This window comes from Pristis pectinata, chromosome 4 (genome assembly GCF_009764475.1).
Source record: "Pristis pectinata isolate sPriPec2 chromosome 4, sPriPec2.1.pri, whole genome shotgun sequence".
In the NCBI taxonomy this organism is placed as follows: Eukaryota; Metazoa; Chordata; class Chondrichthyes; order Rhinopristiformes; family Pristidae; genus Pristis; species Pristis pectinata.
This window is the reverse complement of record NC_067408.1, coordinates 22,032,173-22,055,319: the sequence shown is the minus strand read 5'-3', so window position 1 is coordinate 22,055,319 and position 23,147 is coordinate 22,032,173. Positions and strand designations below refer to the sequence as shown.

The following is a 23,147-nucleotide window of genomic DNA, read 5'->3' as shown; positions in this document are numbered from 1 at the left end:
CATTAGGATTACCTAGACATAATTAAAATTAGCTATTATTTATTGCCATAAAAATGACTTTTAAATGACTCCAAATGGAGTACAAATGCAAATGTACTCAAGTTCCTTGGTGAATCTATTCAAGATAATTCCTACATGTTCAATGATTCAAAATGCAAACAGCTCCTTACCAAGTCAATTATTTTCAGTTTGACACATCTTGAAATATGCATAAAAGAATTTAGAACAGGAAATAGAAGATCATGGGGCTCCACGAGCCTGCTCCACTTAAAACATGGCTGGGGTTCTACTTGCACTTTCCCGCCCTATCCCCATATCCCTCTTTCTCCTAGAAGTTATCAGTCCCATTTCCGAATATGTTCATTGATCAAGTATCTACAACCCTCTGGGGCAGAGAATTCCAAAGATGCACAATTCGAAGTGAAAAATCTTAGTCCTAAATTACTTTCTTTTGACTGAGACTATGATATTTAGATCCAGATGCTCAGCAAGGAGAAAAAGCCTCTCAATATCCATTTTGTCAAACTCTCAGAGGAAGAGAAGGAATGGAGGTGACAGGGCAATGGAAAATTCCACTGTGGCTGATCCTCAACATGAGAGGCAATATTTTCTTGCACTGTATCCCAATATTCATGAAACAGTTGTGCCAGGTATGTATTGCTACAGGGGCTTCAGACTCTCTCTAAAATTTGTAGATAGAAATTATTCCTTATTACTTCCTTTAGCTACCCATTCTATATATCCCCCAACTGGGTAATATCAAATGTATTTGTTGAACCCACAAACAAGTTACTCTATACCTTCTCTGATTTTAAATGTAAATCTGAAAAAAGTCATAGTCAAGGGGTAGAAATAGATTCTTTACAATATTGTGTGTTTAGTGTCTGCAGCAAAGTATTTGCTGCTGGAGTGCAGGCATTTCAGAGTATCACGAGGTTGGAGAAGATTATAGAAAAAGGGAGGGATGAATCTATTTAAGAAATGAAACAAGGAACAGAACTTTAAAATTGTAAAATTATCAGATAAGGAGTCAACAGCGGTCAGCAAGCACGAAGAGGAGCAGAATCTTTTTTTTAAAAAGTTTCCCTTGTCTGTAGTTTAGCCACAGTTTCTGATCTCACAGTGGCAGTAAACTGGAGGAATGAGGCAATGATAACAAGAGGGAGAATCATTTATAGAAGTCCACAGATTTTTTTAAAATCAAAAAGCTGAAAATCCATCCATATTGTACAGCTCAAGCAAAAAGTTTTTGATTTTATTGTTAAGGTGCCACTGAACTATTAGTGGGGAGAGATTATTTAAAAATCTTTCCTTCATCTGTATGGCCAGAAAATGTTATCCAAATGTGCAAAGGCACTAATGAAGGTTGAGGACAATAAGAATTCAATGCTTCATTACTTTGCCACACTTTGTTAGAAGAGTGTGATTGAAACAGAATGAAGTCAAGCCTTATTTCAATTTTCCATAATGGGATAGTAATTATTCAAAATGTCATAGAGTCACAGCATGGGAACAGGCCTGTTGCCCACAAAATCCACACCAATCATCAAGCACCCATCTACACTAACCCAACATTAATCCTAATTTTAGGTTCCATTCACCTACTTCACCCACCAGATCCCATCCAATTCCATCAACTCATCTCTCCCTGGAATGGCTCCCATTATCATCTTTTTTACTCATCAGATTCCACCACTTGTAGCCTCTGTGCCCCCACTCATCCGAGTCCCCAGCTCCACCTTCACCTTCCCTTCCTCCCACCAGGCTTTATCTGCTGCTATCTTTATTTTCTTTACTTCTCTCCTTGTCTACTTCCACCAATCACCACCGCCCCCCTCCCCCACCTGTCTCCCAGCTCCACCTGTCCTCTTCACCACCAGGCTCTATCTGTCCATCATTCCTCGGTCCCCCTATCACCTACTGGCCCCCATTTCACCCCTCCCCCTCTCCTCTACCTTCCCTCTCCACTCTCTGTCCTGATGCAGGGTCGCCACCCAAACATTGACAGTTCCTTTCCCTCCACAGAGGCTGCTCAACCTGCTTAGTCCCTCCAGCAATTTGCATTATTTTTTGCATGAATCCTATTTTATTCTCTTCACATTCCCATCACTCTCCCCAGATTCTACTGCCACTTGTTCACTAGGGGTGATGTACAGTGACCAATGGGAGGAAACTGGACCACCCATGGCCCAGTACAGTAGCAGAGCTAGTGCTTGTTAGTCTGTTCTGGAAATAACCAGCACCATTTCAGTACTGTACAGGAAATGGTGAATACAAATTTGCAATGAAAAACATGGTCACCACTCTGGCCCGCCATTTTAGAGGAGGGGTTGGCTTCTAACACCTGCTGCATAGGTTGGCAATTTTTCCCAAACTAAGCTCATGCACTTCCCACAACAGCAATTTGCATCCATTGTATTCAGTTGTTAAGGTTGTTGGCAATGTCAGGACCTTTGAACAACATAATCATTTTGCAATAAACCAGCCCCCAAAATATCAATGAAAGCTTTAAGACAGGAAAGGCAACAGCAATAAAGGCTGTCAAAGCGGTCATGATTTTTAATGCTTCTATATGTTCCTGACATGCAGATGTATTCCAAGTAGCAAGAGGAAAATAAACACTTCTGAAAAAAAATTAAACCACCTGAAAACACATATTACTGCAAATACAGATAATATAAAAAGACTGCAATTCACCTTGCTTCCCAATAGCCACAAAACCTCTATTCAAATGATTGGCCTAACCTGGGGAAGGATCAGTGAGCAGATTAACCAGCATTAATGCTGGGGATTTTGAGGATATTCCTACTCTATTATTGGATTTCAAGAATCATCCAGCAAGAAACCTCAGCAAGGAAATTACCAGCAAAACTCAGCTAGCAAGTTTGAAATTTTTATATTTGTGCAGGAGCCATGAACTTGGGAGAGTTTGCATGGGTCAATACCAGCAGTTCCAGGAGAACCTACTGATTGTACAGGCACATCATCACTCCTGTAATCATAATATTAGAATCAGAAAATTGAGAATTGTTAGCAAGGGCCGTGACTTGGAGTGAGAAGCTGCACTCTCAGTGTGAGAAGTGGGAGACATATAAAGAGGTGAGTGTCGGGACCCAGTTCTTTTCCCAGGTAGCGAGTGCTGTGACTTGGAGCAAGAAGCAGGACTCTCGGTCTCTAGTCCCTAGCTAAAGTAGTGACAATGGATCCAGGGTCAGTAGTGTATTCTTCCTGCCAGATGTGGGAGACCTGTGAGATCACAAGTCTCCCTGATAGCTACATCTGCAGGAGGTGCATCCAGCTGCAGCTCCTTACAGGCTATGTTAGGGAACCGGAGCTGCAGCTGGATGACCTTTGGCTCCCACGGGAGAATGAGAGAATGAGGAGGTGATAGATAAAAGCTACAGGGAGGTAGGCACACCTAAGCTGCAGGAGGCAGGTAACTGGGTGACTGTCAGGAGAGGGGAAGAGAATAGGCAGGTAGAGCAGAGTACTCCTGTGGCCGTTCCCCTCAATAGCAGGTATACCGCTTTGGATACTGTTGGGGGATGACATACCAGGCGAAAGCCACAGCAGTCAGGTCGCTGGCACTGAGTCTGGCTCTGTGGCTCAGAAGGGAAGGGGGGAGAAGAGGAGAGCAATAGTGATAGTGTTAGGGGAGCAGACAGAAGATTCTGTGGACGCGAAAGAGACTCCTGGATGGTATGTTGCCTCCCAGGTTCCAGGGTCAGGGACATCTCAGATCGGGTCCACAGCATTCTAATGGGGGAGGGTGAGCAGCCAGAAGTCGGGGTACACATTGGTACCGATGACATAGGTAGGAAAAAGGACGAGGTCCTGTAAAGTGAATATGGGGAACGACGTAGAAAACTGCAAAGCAGGGCCTCAAGGGTAGTAAGCCTGCTTCATGCACCAGTGAGGGTAAGAATAGGTTGATTTGACAGATGAATGTGTGGCTGGGAATTTGGTGCAGGGGGCAGGGTTTCAGATTTGTGGATCATTGGGATCTCTTCTGGGTAAAGTATGACCTGCCCAAAAGGAATGGGTTACACCTGAACTGGAGGGGGACCAATATCCTCACAGGCAGGTTTGCTAGAGCTGTTGGGGAGGGTTTAAACTTGTTTTGGTAGGGGGATGGGAACCAGAATGATAGGTCAGAGGATGGGGCAGTTAGTGTAGAGGTTGATGCAGCTTGTAGAGAGAAGGATAGTCATTTGATTGAGCAAAATTGCAGTCAGTTGAAATGGGTTGAAGTGTGTCTATTTTACTGCAAGAAGTCTCAGGAACAAGGGTGATGAACTTAGTGCATGAGTCAGTTCATGGAACTACGATGTGTTGTTGCCATTACAGACACTTGGCTATCACAAGGGCAGGGAATGGCTGCTGGATGTTCCAAGTTTAGATGTTTCAAAAGGGACAGGGAGGGAGGTAAAAGAGGTTGGGGAGTGGCATTGCTCATCAGGGATGGTATCACAGCTGCAGAAAGGGAAGATGTCAGTGTGGGTGGAGGTCAGAAACAGGAAGGGAGCAATCACTCTATTGGGATTATTCTACAGACTCCCCCCAATAGCAACAGAGACACTGAGGAACAGATCGGGAGGCGGAGTTTGGAAAGGTGCAGAAATATAGGTTGTTGTCATTGGTGATTTGAACTTCCCTAATTTTGATTGGCACCTCCTTAGTGCAAAAGGTTTGGATGGGGCAGAATTTGTTAGATGTGTCCAGGAAGGATTCCTGACACAAATATGTAGACAGGCTGACTAGAGGAGAAGCCATTCTGGATCTGGTACAAGGCCAATGAACCTGGTCAGGTGTTAGATCTCTCGGGAGTGAGCATTTCGGAGACAGTGACCGCAACTTCCTGACCTTTACCCTTGCCATGGAGAGGGATAGGAGCAGATGGTATGGGAAAGTACTTAACTGGGGGAGGGGGAATTATGAATGCTGTTAGGCAGGAACTTGCGAGTGTAAATTGGGAGCAGATGTACTCAGGGAAATGCACAATGGAAATGCGGAGGTTGTTTAGAGATCACTTGCAGGGGGTTCTGGATAGGTTTGTCCCATTGAGGCAGGAAAAGGATGGTATGGTGAAGGAACCATGGTTGACAAGAGATGTGGAATATCTAGTCAAGAGGAAGAAAAAAGCTTACTTAAGGTTCAGGAAGCAAGGATCGGTCAGGACTCTAGAGATTACAAGGTAGCCAGGAAGGAGGTTAAGAATGGATTTAGGAGAACTAGAAGGGGAATAAATCAGCGATCAATAGGTTAGGCAACACTGACATATTAATTTAGATGAAAGTAAATATGACCAAGTAGCTTTAGTTTAAATATATTTGTCTATCGGAATTGTATTTTTCAATTTCAGGAGAAGACAGCAGTAGTTGATTGACACTCCAAGTGATTCTTAAAAAAAATATTTCAAGGAAAGTAGTTAGGGGTTAAAATTATTTTCAGCACACTTAGTGGCACAGCTTTTGTTCTGCTTCTGGAAACTGTCTTTGACTAAAGAGAATCTAAAGTAGCATTACGTGTAAAATTGTCAGAATATATACCAATGAAGTTTCCACTGCTGTAATGAGATGAGATAATTGCCTAAAGATTAGTTTGATGTTGATAATAAAAAGTGTACTTCACTTGAAATTGCCCAAATAAGTGGTTTAACCTGGTTTAAATCCCAATTTCCTGCACATCTAAAATTAAGTTCATTGCTGTACCAATCACTTCTCGCTCTGCATCTTAATAAACTGATTTTGTCCAGTCATGTTCAATGTGTCATCAGGTCTTGATTACAAGGGAATCTGGCATGCATAGACAGTACTCAACCATAAAGCTCAGCACCTAGTCACAGACAGCTTTATCACAAGTGGGGGGGGGGGGGGGGGGGGGGGGGGGGGGTAAGAAGAGGGAAAGACAAGTAGAAAAATTACTTGTGAAACTACTGCTGGGTTGTTCCCAATCTCACACACATCCATTTCATGTGTGATTTGATGTTTTCCTTTTAATCCCTTTTTTCTCTCTGGTTCCAACTTGCATAGTTCTTCATCAATAGGATAACCTCCTTCAGCTAATACCGTGAGGCACCAGGAACTGTTCATTATTCCACGACTGTTGCACATGCATATTTGTTGACATAAAAGATTGAAATGACCTCCATTCCATTTATCACTCCAACAAGGAATTGGTTTTCACTTTGCACACACTAGCTATTCTCCAGTCAGGAAAATAGGTAGTGCGTTACTTGCATTTGCTTCAGTGCAACCAATGATCCATCAAATAGTACATCAAAATCTGTAACCAATGGATTTTTGAATTGTGTGTAACTTTGTAGTACCATGCTCGAAATTCACGTGATAGGCAGTTATTCCAGGTGGGTTATAGTTACTTGCAAAGTAAACACTAAGCTTTATGGTAACTTTCTAGCCTATGATTTAAAAAAAATCAACCACCTGCTCCCCTCAAAAAAAAATCAAGGCTGAACCAATGTGCCACATGCATGTTAATTTCACAGTTTAAAACATTATTTAATAAAGCACACTTAAAAATATCTGCTCCATATAAATGTGTGTTACTTATTTCATTTCTGCATCTTTTTCACTGCATCCAGTCTGGCAAGTTGGACAGGACAAGTTGAAAATGAAAAACAAATAAACATAAAAAGAATTCAGATGGAGGAGTGATGATTAATGTACAATAACTACCAGCCAACCAGGCCAGCAGTCAATGACAGGCAGCTTTGATGATGATATATGAATACTACAGTGGTGGGAACTACCAACTGAGGAGCGACTGAACCCAACTGTGTAAGAGCACTGAACTAAACAGGTGGACATTCAAGCATCAATACAGGTTTCTGGCTGCAAGGAAATGCAAAGCCCAATTTAGCCAGGGAAATTAGATTAACATCAATAGGATACTCTCAATAGCAAGGCAGGTTTCAGCTTCAACTGTGCAGTTTCTTTCGCTCCTTCAGGCTTTGGTAATCTTTCCAGGTCAATACCTCTGATACGATCTTTAACATTCAAATGACCTTTTAAAAATATGAGATCACTTGAGAACAATCATTTCATATACACTTAAGAAAGGGCTCCGATAACACAATTCACTTTGTGTTTTCTCAAAGAATGCGGATTGTTGCTTTAAGGGCTGCAAAGACCCTGCTGTTTTTTGTCAGAATTCTCATCAAGTAATTTGTTTAAAGAAGCCTGGGGCTCAAGAAATTTAACTTTATGTATCCTCTTTCCAACTATGCTAATTGATTCAATCATCTTTTTCAAAATAAAAGATGTTCTCTCATAATGACGATCAATTAGAAACAGTTTAGATTTTTCTGGCTAAATTAGGCACTGTAACAGCATTGCCCTTTAAACATTCTCATTCACAAATAAGATGCCATACTGTGGAGCAGAATTTAACTTAACTTACCCTTCACTTTTCATCACGTTTGTGTTATACTGGTGTGGTTTTTGCATGCACATTGCATATTCAAGTATAGCTTTTGGCTTCTTTTTGTGAGTGGGGGTGTCCAGAGGTCATTTTAAAGACAAGAAATTTGGAAATATCTGATGTACTTTAAAAATCAAGTTTTCTGTTAGGTGCTAGAAGGAGAAGATGGCATCAGACAGCACAGCACTGGTGTCAGAAACTCAAATCACATTGATATTATTTAAGTGCCAATGAAGTGTGATCACCTTGCATCAGCTCCCTCCGGCTCCACCAAAAGAAGAGTTTTTCCCCTTCAAATATTCATGCTTAGATCACACAATTGGTATAACCAGCAGTTAAGAGCAGGCACACACTTCACTCATTTGCATTTGAATTTGGATCCCAATTTGCATGATTAAGTGGTCTTAATATTTAGAATCAAGAAGTTTTCTGCCTATTAATAAGCCTGTCTAAAAAAAAATGCATCCGATGAGCTTTGGGAGTCAATGCAGCCAGCGAGGTGAAAAACTTCACTGGTAAAAAGTAGCAAGTCCAGAGTGATAAAACAAAGCAACACATTTCTCAGGAGAAATACCCACAGCATTAGATTTATGTATAAAAGTTCCTTTAAATAGGTGTGATGAATCGAGGTAATTCTCTTGTAAAGGTGCCTATATGGAAAAGATCATGGGATAATTTCATGCCTGATGTTGGGAAAGGAAGATGAAATCTGTGTATTATATTGAATATTTCTTGAGCAGGGATGTCTAATAGAACAGTAACACATGATAGGATGGAATGGCAGACCATGGTTTGTTCAATCACTTCACTGTTGACAGGTAACCAAGTTAGCCACTGCCAGACAACTGGCAGTTGATCCTGGAATGTCATTGAAGAGGGTCACATGAAGATAATTGGCTAAGCAGGTTTGAACTGTGACCTCGCTCCCACCCACTACAAGGTGCTCAAGAAAGTTTTTGCTTGGCCAAGAGATTGCACAGTAACTTGGGCACAGCTGTACAAGCTCCAAGTCATGTAGCCAGGCGAATTTACTAATCCCATGCCCAAGCTGGGAGCCCTTTGGATCAGAGATCATGCTACAATAGTATAATGATGATTTACCACTCTGCACAACTTTGATGTTCAATTTCCTACTGGTGGACAGGATCTGGAAATTTACATTGGCCTTTCATGTGCTTTTCAGTCCATTTATATGCACCACAATTTTTCCAGTAGGAATCACTGATCCTGGGCCAGCACTGTAACAAAAATATTTTCTTCCACACCCTATATAGAAGCAAACTGTAAAGACAATCTGCAGCTTGGGCTAAAACCAGATTATTAAAAGGAATCTATTCACTGCAATTATTAAAATTATTTCAGGCAATTTAGGTTTAATAATGAAGTATGGTATATATAGTCTATGTGCTTAGAGTGGGCACACAGCAATCTCTTTCAATAAATGCTTAGATTGTGGTATCAAGAGAACAGTAAATCCATACATTTAAAATAAAAGACCCACTCACATTTGTCGATTCTTCATTGAGGTACTAAGTCCTTGGAAATTCTTTTCTTCAAATTATTTTGTAATGTAAATATGCCAACTTTAAAAATGAATCTGTGTAAAGAAAAAGGTAATGCTCAATCATATTTGCTCTAAACGTAGACCAAGATTATCTATTCTAATAACCACTTTCTAATGTATATCTAACACAGATTCCCTGCAGGTGTTCTGATCACATCACCATTTTCTCAATTTAAAGCAAACAATAAAATCCAGTACAAAGAAAAAAAAATGCTGTATAATATAAATAGAGCTATACACTTATTGGCATCTCACTTTTTCATTTGTGTATTTTATACTTTAAAAAGAAAGAAAACACATCCAGGTTATTTGTCATTTCCTTTAACCTTGACTGATTTAAACGCCATTCACAAGATAATGGTGAGCAGATGGTGTGCTTTAGTTTAAATCCAGATCATTGTGAAATAGCCTGCAGAAACTACCATGAAAACTAGAGATTCAAACAAGAAATCATTAGACTTGATGGAATACTCAATGGCTTCATGAAATTCATGTAAAAGAAACCAAGTAGGTTTCAAAGCTATGACAACAATTATAAACATGCCATTACCAACACGATTGTAGATTCTGCCTCTCCTCTTTGCCAAGCATCCAGTTCTCCTGGAACACTTTACTGTATATTCTGAGTTTCTTTCAAAGCAATCATTAATCCCCAGGGATTGTTGTTTAGGCCATTTTAAAATTAAGAAAGAATTGTTTGTGCAGCAAAAGATCAAAAGAGATATTGCTCGATGTAATAGCCGAGTTTCCTGTGAAACCATAGTGCAAAGTATTGAACAACTTACCAGGAGGAGGTAGCCCTGATATTACAGAATGGGATAAAAGATTGTAAGGAAGGATCTTTGAGTCAGAGTTGTACAGCACATGAAACAGGCCCTTCAACCCCACTCATCCATACTGACCAAGGTACCTTCCTGAGTGAGTCCCATTTGCCTCTAACTTTTCCTATCCACGAACTTGTCCAAACATCTTTTAAGTGTTGGAATTTTACTTGTCTCTGCCACTTCCTCCTGGCAGCTTGTTCCATATGCACACAACACACCTTGGGTCGTTAAATCAAATAGGATCTGTTTGGATGGATCTAAGAAACAGTATGGTCAAGAAAACATTGGTGGGAGTTTTCACATGTGCCCACAAACACAGGGCACAGAAAAATAGGAAATGCTAAGTACATATAAAGAGTCTAATACAATGATCATTGGGAAACTTTAATCTACATATAGACTGGGCAAACCAAATTAGCAGTCCTAGTGTAGAGGATGGATTCATGGACTATACAAAGAGATAGTTTTCCAGCTCAACATATTGAGAAATCAACAAGAGAAAAAAGCAATTTTAGAATCTAATAATGTGTAATGAGAAAGTGGTAGCTAAAAGGCCTTTTGGAACAGAAAATAATATGATAGAATTATTGAAAGTGACTTGGTTCCATCAGAAATGTGGATCTTAAATCAGAATAAAGAAAATGACAAAGACACGAGTTGCAAATTGGTTATGGTGGATTGGAACATTGCTCTTGAGGTAATAAAGTAAACAAGCAATGGTTAACAATTAAAGAACTATTACAATAGCTTATAAATAGCATATACCACTGTAAGGCAAAGAAACCAACAGGAAAAGTGATCTGACCGTGGCTATCAACAGAGGTCAAAGATAATATTGGAAACAAAAACAAATTACTAAGTTGTCAGCAAAAGCAGTAAGCCTGTGGTTTGGAGGCACTTGAGAATTTGGCAGTGCAGGACCAATGCATTGATAAGGCAAAAGATGGTAGAACACTGGCTGGTAAGAAACAAAAACAAACTGTAAAAGCAAATATAGATAAACAAGGAAGAAATAAATCAGGTAAAGTTATTGAGTTCCTCATAGTGAGCCAGGAAAATTATATTGGGAATATCAAGATCGAAAAGAAACTAAACAAATACATTGTTGTCATGACAGAAAGCCTCCTGGGAATAGTGGAGAAATACAGGTGTAGTGTGAGCCAGCAGCTCAAATAAATGAGCATTAGTAAACAAAAATAGCACTGGAGATACTAAAAGGGTCTGAGAGCCAATAAAACTTCAGGACTTGATGACTTGTATTCAAGGGTTGTGAAGGAGTTGACTATGAATCAGAATCAAGTTTATTATCACCGTCTTATATGACATGAAATTTGTTGTTTTGTGGCAGCAGTACAGTGCAAAGACAAAAAAAACTATAAATTACAAAATAAATAAATAGAGCACAAAAGGAACAATGAGGTAGTGTTCATGGGTTCGTGGACTGATAAGAAATCTGATGGCAGAGGGGAGGAAGCTGTTCCTGAAACATTGAGTGTGGGTCTTCAGGCTCCTGTACCTCCTCCCTGATGGTAGTAACGAGAAGAAGGCACATCCCGGATGGTGAGGCTCCTTAATGATAGATGCCGCCTTCTTGAGGCGCCACCTCTTGAAGATGTCCATGATGGCGGGAAGGGTTGTGCCCGTGATGGAGCTGGCTGAGTCTACAACCCTCCTCAGCAGCTTTTGATCCTGCACATTGGAGCCTCCGTACCAGGTGGTGATACAACCAGTCAGAATGCTCTCCACTGTACCTTTATAGAAATTTGCAAGAGTCTTTGGTGACATCTGAGATTTTACCATCATCAGTGGTGTCATATGCATATTTATAGATGGTGTTTGAGTTGTGCTTAGCCACACAGTCATGGGTGTAGAGAGAGTAGAGCAGTGGACTAAGCATGCATCCTTGAGGTGCACCTGTATTGATTGTCAGCGAGGAGGAGACATTATCACCGATCCTTACTGACTGTGGTCTCCTGAAGAGGAAGTTGAGGATCCAGTTGCAGAGGGAGGTACAGAGGCCCAGGTTTAGAAGCTTGGTGATTAATACTGAGGGGGATGATGGTATTGAACGCCAAGCTGTAATCGATAAACAGCAGCCTGACATATTTTTTGCTGTTGTCTAGGTGATCCAAAGCAGAGTGGAAAGCCGGTGAGATTGCGTCCACTGCAGACCTGTTGCGGCAGTAGGCGAATTGCAGCGGGTCCAGGTCCTTGCTCAGGCAGGAGTTAATCTTAGCCATAACCAACTTCTTGAAGCACTTCATTACAGTAAATGTGAGTGCTACTAGTCAATAGTCATTGAGGCAGCTCACCCTGCTCTTCTTGGGCACTGAAATGATTGCTGCCTATTTGAAGCAGGTGGGAACCCTAGACTATAGCAGTGGGAGGCTGAAGATGAAGTTGTTGCTATCTTCCAGAAATCTATAGATTCTAGTATGGCTCCCACAGATAGGAAGGTAATAATTTATTATTTAATATTTAAGGAAGGAGACACAAGTTTCTATAAATCAGTTTGCCTGACATTGATAGCAGGGAAATAATTAGGCAACTTTGAAAGTAAGACTAGTATAGTCAACATTGGTTTTTGGCCTTTATTGCAGGGAGGTTGAACACAAGAGTAGGAATATCCTACTCCAATTTTCACATGGCCCTGGTGAGATATCATCTGGAATACTGTGCATGGGTCTGGTCTTCTTGCCAAAGGGAGGATTTATTTACAATAGAGGGAATGCAGTGAAAGTCCACCAGATTGATTCCTGGGATGACAAGTTGGTCATATGAAGAGATAGTGAGCAGGCTAGGTCTAAGGTATCAAGAATCTAAAAGTAAAAAAAGAGGTGACATCTGGAAACATAGAACATTTTTATGGGGGTTGACAGGGAAAATGCAGAATGATGTTTCCCCTGGCTGGGAGTGAGGGCTGAAGGTCTAGAACCAGTCTAAAATTAAAAGATTGGCCTTTCTGGACTGGGATGAGTAGAAATTTTGGAATTGGAAGGTTTGGAATTCTCTGCTCGGTACAAGTGACCCGTGGGGGATCATACAGCAAGTATATTTGAGACAGAGGTTGAGAAGTTTTTAGCTACCGGGAAATCATGATAGATATGGGCTGAGTGCAGGGAAAGCATGTGTTGAGGTAAAAGATCAGATGTAATCTTATTGAATGGTAGAATAAGCACAGGGAACTGGAAGGCCTTTTCCTGTTTCTAATTTCGTGTGCTTAGGAGATGTATCAAATTTGATTGTTTATTCATATGGCCTCTCCAGACTGATTGAAGGAACTTCTACAAATAATGTGGCAAACTAGAAAGCAGTCAACTAAATAGCACAAAAGGCAGCAGCCTTAAAGCATCAATAACTTATCACAATCAGTACTACACCCTGTACATCAGAAGTCTTTTGTAGTAGTTCCTAGGCCCTTTATATTCATCATGCTTTCACACAATAGCCAAGGAAGACCCAAAGCAGTGCAGAATAATAAGGGGATTTCCATGGAACCTTGGATCTGCCAGCATTAATATTTTGCTTGCATTTTCAATCCAATTCCAAGACAAATAGAAAGTTGAGAGAGTTTTCCTCTGGTGAGTATTGACTGAGACTTGCCTAGTTCCATTCTGTGGGCCCACAACAGCAGAGATATGACCTAACACATCTGTTTTCCTACTGGTTGCATCAGTGAACACAATTTTCCATTAACAATGCAGGGAGGAATCCTACCATAAATGTTATAACTTGATCACAATTTTTATGTTGTGTACAATACAAAATTAAGCAACTGAGAAAACATTGCACTCAATAGCTGCATCTTTGGGCCTCTTAACCAATCCAGATATAATATAACAAGAGTAGAAATAGCTGCTGCATGTTAAGCCAGGGACAACAAGACAACTAAAATTCAAGCAGCTGTTCAGACTTGGTGTGGGAAACCCTGATTAAAGATCATGTCATTTGATCTTTGAAAGATACTTCAAAGACCCACTAATGTTTGAACTACATCTATAATTTCTTCTCTCTTGTGCACTTCCGGAACAAAGTTACCAGATGGAATGGGGATTAAAAAGTAATTCATTACTTCTAGTTTTTCAGAAAATCTCAGTGAGAAACAGTTACTTATTGCCATCCAAAGCACAGGCACAGGAACAATAATCAGTTTTACTCCTACACCAAACAATGCAATTAAATGACCAGGGAAGTCAAACGCTCAATGGTTCTAAACAATTCAGATCATCCCTGCTGATCACAGGCAGCATGACCTTTGCTGAAAGTGATTTCACCACTTTATATATCTAATCATAATACTCTGTTGAAAAAAGAAAAAGGGGTGTTGCTACAATTTCTGCTGAACTCTGATCACAGGCAATAAATAGCACTTAAAGCTCCAGTGATTCCAATTCCCAGGGAAGAAAATGAAACACACACCCGTGTACAAAGAATACTTCAACTCTGAATGCCAAATGGTATACAATATTGAATGTTAATATATCAGGAAAAAAAATGTCAACTCATTTAAAGTCCTGTGATTCAAATGCAGTCTTGTATAAATAACACTATATTGGTGCTTTCACACATTCACAATCTCAGCTCCATTAAGAGCGCAGTAAAGGATTCTCCCTGCTCCTGGTTGCAGGTAATGAGCCAGTAATGGTCAACTGTTTCAATTCTATGTGGTTAGCGTACAGAACAAATATTCAATCTGAGACACAGATATGAACCAATAGCTAAATTAACGAAATTCAATATAGTAGCAATATAATCGCATGTTTTGTTACCTTCTTCTCTGACCTCATGTTGTTCATGTTGTTTTATAGAATGTAAATTTGGTAATTGGTTTATTATTGTCACATGTACTGAGATACAGTGAAAAACTTTGTTTTGCATGCCATCCATACATATCATTTCAAAAACATAAATCCATCAAGGTAGTAGAAAGGGAAAAGCAATAACAGAATGCAGGAACATAGTGTTTCCAGTTACAGAGAACGTGCAGTGCAGGTGGACAATATGGTGGCAAGGGCCATAACAAGGTAAATTGCTAGAACAAGAGTTCAACTTTATCGTACAAAAGGTCCTTTCAAGAGCTTTGTAATAGTGGGATAGAAGCTGTCCTTGAGCCTGGTGGTGAGTTTTCAAGTTTTTGAATCTTCTGCCTGATAGGGGAGAAGAGAGAATGTCCAGGGTGGGAGGGGTCTTTGATTACGTTGGCTGCTTTCCCCAGAGAGTTCAAGGAGGGGAAGCTGGTAATAAAGACAAAATCAATAGAACCATTAGATTTGTGATTCTACAAATGTGTATTGGGTGCTGAAATCACGTGAAATGTTTGGGCACTGAACTTCCCAATCAAGAATCCACCAACATTTATCAGCTTTCATTGGAAACATCGCACTAACCAAACTAACTTATTATCTTTACAGTCTGTTAAATTGCTTTGTGGAATTCTTTGTTTCTAAGTATTGACAAAAATGTTAATGAAGCCATACGTTTATCGGGGAGTCCAGGTTTATAGGTGGTGAAGAGAGTGGAGCCAAGACCAAATTTTGATCTGCATTGATCTTATTGAAGAGGCCAAACGACCCACTCCTGTTCCTATTTCTTATGTTTCATGTTCTTTCCACTATACTTCAGCAGAAGCAATCCAACCAATCTCTCTGCTCATCTCTGCACTTTTGGGATAGGAACATATATAGGGAAACTGCAGGAAATATTCTGGACAACAGGGAGCAAGAAGTCAATTGAGGGTTGCACCATGATGTAGTGCATAATCTATTAAATTATGATCAAATTTTGCATCAGGGAGCTGCTGAACAGAAGTCAGTTGAGATCCTACAGGGAGAAATTGCAGGGCCAGCCACCTCAAAACCATTTTGGCCAACGTTGGCTTTGTTGAGAAACTAGTATTAGATTTTCATACAACTCTGATGGCAAGAAAGGTGGACAGAATGAGTTATGGGATGGGAAAACTCCAAATTTGTGGTAACATATAGAACTTAAAAAACATACAGGCCATTTCAGTTAAAATACAGTGACCATGACTAGCAATAAATGGTAAAATCAACATTGCCTGTAGAATTACAAACCATGGTTAGATTTGTACATTAAATACAGTTCAAAGCCCAGATTTCTGTAACATTGTGTACATAACTATTAAAATACAATTAAATTTAAGCCAGTTTGTTTCCCATTGACATGCCACATATGACAAATAATACTAGCTATTTTCTGTAGACTCAGACGAATTTGCATCAGGAAGTCTTGTCCAAAGGCAGGATTTAAAGCCGTAGAAAAATGTATCTGTTTCAAGCAATACAAATTAATAAATTAAGAAGTCTCAAGTTGCTTATTTTATACCGTGTAACTACATTTTCCTCAAGATTTACCATTCGTATTACAAAGTAAATACATTCAAGCTAAACACTAATAGTTGTTTAGCATTCATTTAAAATGGATTAGAAACAGAGAAGAATTTAAAAATTGTTAATTACTACACAATTCCATGAAGTAGTAGACCATGTATTGTCACGTTCAACAATTTTTCACGTAACTCCTTGTACAAGGTGGATAGGGCTTGCCATTTTCTTCCCATTAGTGGATATGCTCTCATCACAATTGGACAGTCAAGTTTGGCAATGGACAACAAAAAAACAGAAAGGTAAACAACAATGGGAGAGCACCTCTTTTCATTTGCTCTCAGATGCAGGACTCGCCAAAGTTCAAAGAACAAGTTCTGCTGGAATTTCAAAAGGAAAGATACATAAAATCTATTTGCCCAATTAATGATTCCTCCCTCCAATATGAAATAGTGCCTTCAGTGTCTTCCTAATTTTGTTTGCTTACAAAATCTTTCACAATCTAGATCAGAATCTTACAAGAATGCAATTGTTTTCTTCTCCCTGCATTGAAAATAATGTTCCATGTATGGCAAATTAGTGGAGTTTTATTAAAAGAGCCAAGAAAAAAATTATTACTTTTAAATGAAAAGCTTAACACTTGTGTGAAGCACAATTTTAAATTTCACTTAAAATACCTTAAATATAATGGGAGAATAAATGAAGTGGAGCAGGAATACAAGACAAGGCTCATCGAGCCTACGCCACCATCCACAGCTGTTTCCTTGATCATCTTGGTGCTCAACCAACCATTGTTCTCGGTCTAGAATACATTAATTGACTGTTCATCCAGAGTCCTCTGGAGCAGAGAATTCTAATAATTCACAACCTGAGTGAAGAAATTTATCCTCAAGTGCACCAAATAGGTAATCTCTTCTCCATCTGCCAAGCTTTCACGGAGCATTGTTTGAAGGTCACCTCACCTTCTGAAGTCCAAAGGATATACACCCAGTCTAATCAATCTCTCCTCACTGGACAATAGCCTGAGCCTTGGACAACCCACTCATTCCAGGTACGAATCTAAATAAATATTTCTCATACCTTCCTTGAGAGAAATCTATCATTTCTGAGGTACTGTGACCAAAACTGTATGCACACTTTGAATATGTCCAACCACAGATCTTTATTATTCAGCAGAGTGTTTGTAATCCTGTATCCAACTATCTTCCAATGTAGTTTGTCACCTCACCGATCTTCTCAACTGCTTTGTTGAGATCCACTTTTACTTGACGAGTTTTTCCTCATTTATTCTCACTTTATTTTCATGAGCAATGGTAGCTACCTAGGAAAATGCTTTGAAATCTGTTATTTTAACACTTTCACTGCCTATTTTTGAGAAGATTCATTTGTGTTTTCCTGAATAAAACAAGACAAGCTAAATGTGAGAGAGAAGAAAAAAGCATTTTCATTAGTTTAATGAAAAAAAACCCCACACAAATCATATCTTTAAAGAACATGCAGGCTAAATTCATTATGGTGACAGGAATGTCAATGTGAATATGCAAATTCAATTGATTAGAAAATTAACTTTCGCCACATCTGAAAGAAAAATTCCATTATGAAACCCAGATTACATTTGTTATGCTGAAAGGGTAAATGTTAATGAAGGATCCTAATTAACCTAAAATGCATGTGAAGATAAGGATGATTACAAAATACAGAAACACTGCAATGCCTGCAGTGGGAAAAAAATATCTTGCTCTTTCCTATTCATTCCTCAACCTTCCATTGCTGCAAGGTCTAACTGTGAAATGATTTTAACAAGAGTTAGTGGAAAAACTCAGTAGGACAACTAATTCAATTACTTCCACCAAGCTTGAGAAATAGCAACAACATAATATCCACTACTTTGCAACACACACATGCAGTCTGAAAGGAAGGTGAAAAAAGACATTCTTATTCGTTTTGCTATGTTACAGACAAAGTATCCAACAATTTAACATACAAACCAGCAAGTTAACAGATAACATACATGGGAGTATAATCAAGTGGAATGATCTCACTGAGACCCAAGATTAAAACCAAGTTAGGTGAAATAACTATGTAGTCAAACAAAGAAATTCAATTCATTGTTTATCAAAGTATTGCATGCAGGAAACAAAGTTATTAGGAAGTAGCCAGATATTAAGTTGGGAGTAAAATTGGATCACAGTAGATTTCAACATGGAGGATGAACCTTTGGATAGAATCATAAAACCAAAACAACTTCAATTACCAAACAGATGATGTACTTTAGGAGGTGGTAGAAATAGATTCTTTCCGGATATATGAACTAATCCACTGGCGAACAACCAACGTCATCTACTTACATTGTATGTCTTGAGTTAACCAAGAATGGGTTTTAATAGCAGCTAATCTAATAAGGGAATGGAGAGAACACCCCTTAAGGCCATTTCAAATTTTTAAAAAATTGACTCTACTATTACTTATTGATTTGAGAACCAGATCTCAGATTCAATACCCAAAATATACTTTAACAATTTGGTTTCATCTAATTACCACAAATTGTTCATAGTTACTTAGGAAATGATGAAGTAAATTGCAATGATCATCCAAATATCAAATTGTCTAAGTGAAGTCTCTCTACTTAACCTCTGGAATTCAACTATTTGGGCCATGTTTGGACAAAGGTTGTGATGAGGTCTGGATACAAAAGATCGCATTAAAACCCAAACTAGGTATCACCAAGAGGTTTTTGATTAGTATGACATAGTTGATAACACCTCCTAACACCTACGAGAGGACATGGCTTTAGGGTGAAAGGGGAAAGGTTTAGGGGGAACATTAGAGGGAACTTCTTCACTCAAAGAGTGGTGGGAGTGTGGAATGGGCTGCCATCTGATGTGGTAAATGCGGGCTCGCTCTTAACTTTTAAGAGTAAATTGGATAGATACATGGTTGAGAGAGGTCTGGATGGGTATGGGCTGGGGGCAGGTAAATAGGACTAGCAGAATAATGTTTCGGCACAGACTAGAAGGCCAAATGCCTGTTTTCTGTGCTGTAGTTTTCTATGGTTCTATGGTACCTTGCTGATAAAGAATTATATATAGTTTTTTAAAAATGAGATTCTGTACAGTGTAAACTCAAAGTCTTAATTGATCAGTAAGTTTTAAAAAATGTTTGCATTCATTCAACTGATAATGCATGGAGTCAGAGTTATATACAAAAAAACCTCCTCAGTTACTGTGGGCCAATATGGATGGCATCAAATTGAAAGAAAAGGCAAATAATGTTGCTAAGAGCCTGTGGTAATGCAGAAAATTGGAAACAAATTAGAAACCTGCAAAAGATAACTGTGAAAAGAGAGGGGGGAAATAGATTATGAGAATAAACTTGCAAGGAATATAGAAATTGACAATAAGAAAAACAATAAAGGCAAACTAATGGGAGTACAGTACAGCAAGTCACCTAGATCTGATGGCCACACATTAGGGTCTAAAGAGAAGTGACTGCAGTAGATGTCATCTTCTGTGAAACTCCCTGGAAATTGAAACAAGTGCCATGTAAAGTAACCTATTAGTAACACTTAGGGGATTAGCCAAGTAGCAGAATACAGAGTCAGGATAAATGGAAAAGCTTAGCAGGTTGGGCAGCATGTGTGGAGAGAGGAACAGAGTTAATGTTTCATGTTTATAACCTTTCAACAAAGCTTGAATGAATAGTCACAAACCTAAATCTTAAGCCTTTTTTCTCCTTCCACAGACCCTGCCTGACCTGCTGAGTATTTCCAGTATTTTATATTTCATTTTCTATTTCAGATTTTGAGCACATGCAATTTTTACTTAGCAAGGTAAATGGATGCCATTGGACTTAAAGCAGTAGCCTCAGCTATTTCCAGTCTGCATTGATTACTTGGATGAAGGGACCCAATGCATAGAACATCACAGCACAGTACAGGCCCTTTGGCCCACAATGATGTGCCAACGTTTTATCCTGCTCTAATATCTAATCCTTCCCTCCCACATAACCCTCCATTCCTCCATCATTCATGTGTCTACCTAAGAGTCTCTTACATGTCCCTAATGTATCTGCCCCCACAACCTCTGCAGGCAGTGCGTTCCACGCACCCACCACTCTTTGTGTAAAAAAAAACTTATCCCTGACATCCCCCTTGTATCTTCCTCCAATCACCTTAAAATTATGCCGCCTCATGTTAGCCATTGTCACCCTGGGAAAAAGTCTCTGACTGTCCACTCGATCTATGCCTCTTATCATCTTGTGCACCTCTATCCAGTCACCTCTCATCCTCCTCCTCTCCAAAGAGAAAAGCCCTAGTTCATTCAACCCATCGTCATAAGACATGCTCTCCAATCCAGGCAACATCCTGGTAAATTTCCTCTGCACCCTCTCTAAATCTTCCACATCCTTCCTATAATGAGGCATCCAGAACTGAACACAATACTCCAAATGTGGTCTAACCAGAGTTCTACAGAGCTGCAACATTACCTCATAGCCATGTTTGCCAATGGTACAAAGATACAGGATAAAGTAAGTTCTGAGGAATGGCACGGAGACTGCAAAGGGAGAGGGATAGGCTAAGTGACTAGAAAATAAAATTGCAGATGAAGTATATGCAAAGAACCCATCAACTTTGGTAGGAAGAACATAAAAGCAGAATATAGTTTAAAATGAAGAAATACCACAGAAGGCTGAAGTTCAAAGAATCTGGGCACACTTATACCTGAAACACGACTCATATATGTGTAGCAAATAATTTGAAAGGCAACTGGATTGTCAGGTGGAGTATAAAAGCAGGAATCTCTTGCTAAAACTCTACGGGGCATTGATGGGACCAATTCTGGATAACTGAATTGAGTTTTGCTTTCCTTATGCAAGGCAGAATATACTTGCATTGGAAAGAGTTTAGAGAAGGCTCATTAGATTGACTACAGAGATGAAGGGTTTGGCTGAGTTGCTTGGTGAAGTGTTCACTGGAAATTAGAAGAATGGGAGGTGTTTCTTAGTGGAGCTGATGCTGAAAAGATATCTCCCCTCATTAGGAGAATCTAGCTCTGGAAGACGGTTTCAGAATAAAGCATCACTTCCTTAAGGGTGAGATGAGAAGAAATATTTTCTCTCAGAGAATCGTCACTCTTTAGAATTCTTTACTCCAGAGAGCTGTGGAGGCTGAATTATTGAATATTTTCAAGGGTGAGATTGACTGATTTTTGGATTTTAGAGTCAAAGATTATGGATAAACAGACTGGATAATGAAGCAAGGCCAAGATCGGATCAGCCACATGGCCTACACTTGTTCTTTTTTTAAAGAGCAAAAGCAAGCAAGCACAAGGGTAAGCACAATTCTAAGAGGTACCTTGGGATTAAAATGCATTAGCAATCATAATATTTATTGATATGCAGTGCAAGTTACAGAAAATGGGATGGAAGAACAGAATATTTTGCAGAAGCATGTGGCACTGCAAGTCAATTTGGACAGTTAAGGCTGTTGGGTTAGTTTTTGATTAAAACAGATCAGCATAACAGCTGGAGAGTTGCATCTGCAACAATTTGAAAAATAATAGGAAGCTTTAGTGTATAATCTGCCTCAAGGTCTGTTCCATAAATTAAACAACTTGATTGCAAACATCCATATCTAGAAATTTCACCCTTTATTGGTGCACCATGCATGTGCTGTGCGTTGGCCAATCACAATCCCTGCAAAAAGTCCTGAACTTGATCACAAGTACTTTGGAAACAGCTTTATGATTTTCATCCAAAAATCATGTGCACAAATGGGATTCCTAACAGGACAAAGCACAATTGAGGCACAACTAGAAACTCTTTGTTGCACACAAATGATAGGCAGATGCCAGCCCTTAAATGCGCTCTCCCCATGACATACCAGCACACATAGTGGTCACCATAGAGGATAGCATCAAACAATTAATCACACTATGTGTGATTCCATCTACACCCCACCCTCTCCTACACCTCTCCTCCAAAACATCTTCCAATCAGTGAGCAAACCTCCCAACAAATGAAAAAAAGGTTACACAATGTCCTACATCTCCTCATCTAGGCAAGGACAACTAAGAATTGGAGGAAGGCCGCCTACGCAGATGGTCGTGCTTCCATCGTGCAGCACCTGACCTATACAGGAGAGGAGCTTAACTCAAGGACAGGGGAACAACTGAACTCCAAAATAACAGAGGCAAATGCAATCACAGTCTGTTAGGTATGCTCACGTACACTGTTTCATTGTGATCACGACATCTACTTTGATTAAGTTGGCAATAAACACCACCTTTTCTGTGCTGCTGTATCACCATAAAACGGGTTTTGTAAACACCCACAAGTGCAACAATTTTCTGCTTTGTCTTTGTGGGGAATCTCCATCCCCAAAACATTGTTAATCTGAGCAGCTGGCCACAGCTTAGAAGTACAACCAGTTTATGTTGAGTCTTTGAAAGGTATGAGGAGAGGATACTGGGAGGAGGAAGATGGAGGATGATAAGCAAAGTGTGTTATTCTGTCTGACACCCCACAGCTCCACCTCAGAGACTGGCATTGGTATGGATGAGCTGATTAAATTAGAAGGGCATGTGTCATTATCATAGTGAGACACAACAGGCATGAACTGGCATAAAGAATCTGGTGCTAGGGCTCATGAAGATAGTCTATGCCTCTAGAGGAATCAGGTGAAGGACCATGATTGGGATACTTCCATGACATGCACAACAAGATCTCTATGAACTTTCTGGGCTACCTCGCCAAATGCAGGAGATGAGAAGAAGCATGGAAGCGTTCATCTCTGAGCCCTCACAGAAGATTGTACAGAACTGAGAGGCCATTCTGGATATTTTTTTTTGCTGAGGTTTGGCAACAATCCAGTTACACCACGCCCTTTTTATGCTATGGAGACGTAGACAGGGGCTGCTTCTATGTAATCTCACTGTGCTTGAACTGGAGGTGTGTTTGCTGCCACTGGGGGAGGGG

At 39.7% G+C, this 23,147-nt stretch overlaps 1 protein-coding gene across 1 annotated transcript in view; it reads right to left on the bottom strand.

Moving 5' to 3' along the window:
* LOC127569752 (phospholipid-transporting ATPase VB-like) overlaps positions 1-23,147 on the bottom strand; it is a 256,997-nt gene that overhangs the window by 143,293 nt on the left and 90,557 nt on the right. Inside the window, 1 exon segment of the mRNA XM_052014600.1 lies at positions 8,946-9,037. The gene's annotated coding sequence lies outside the window, so the exon portion shown is untranslated.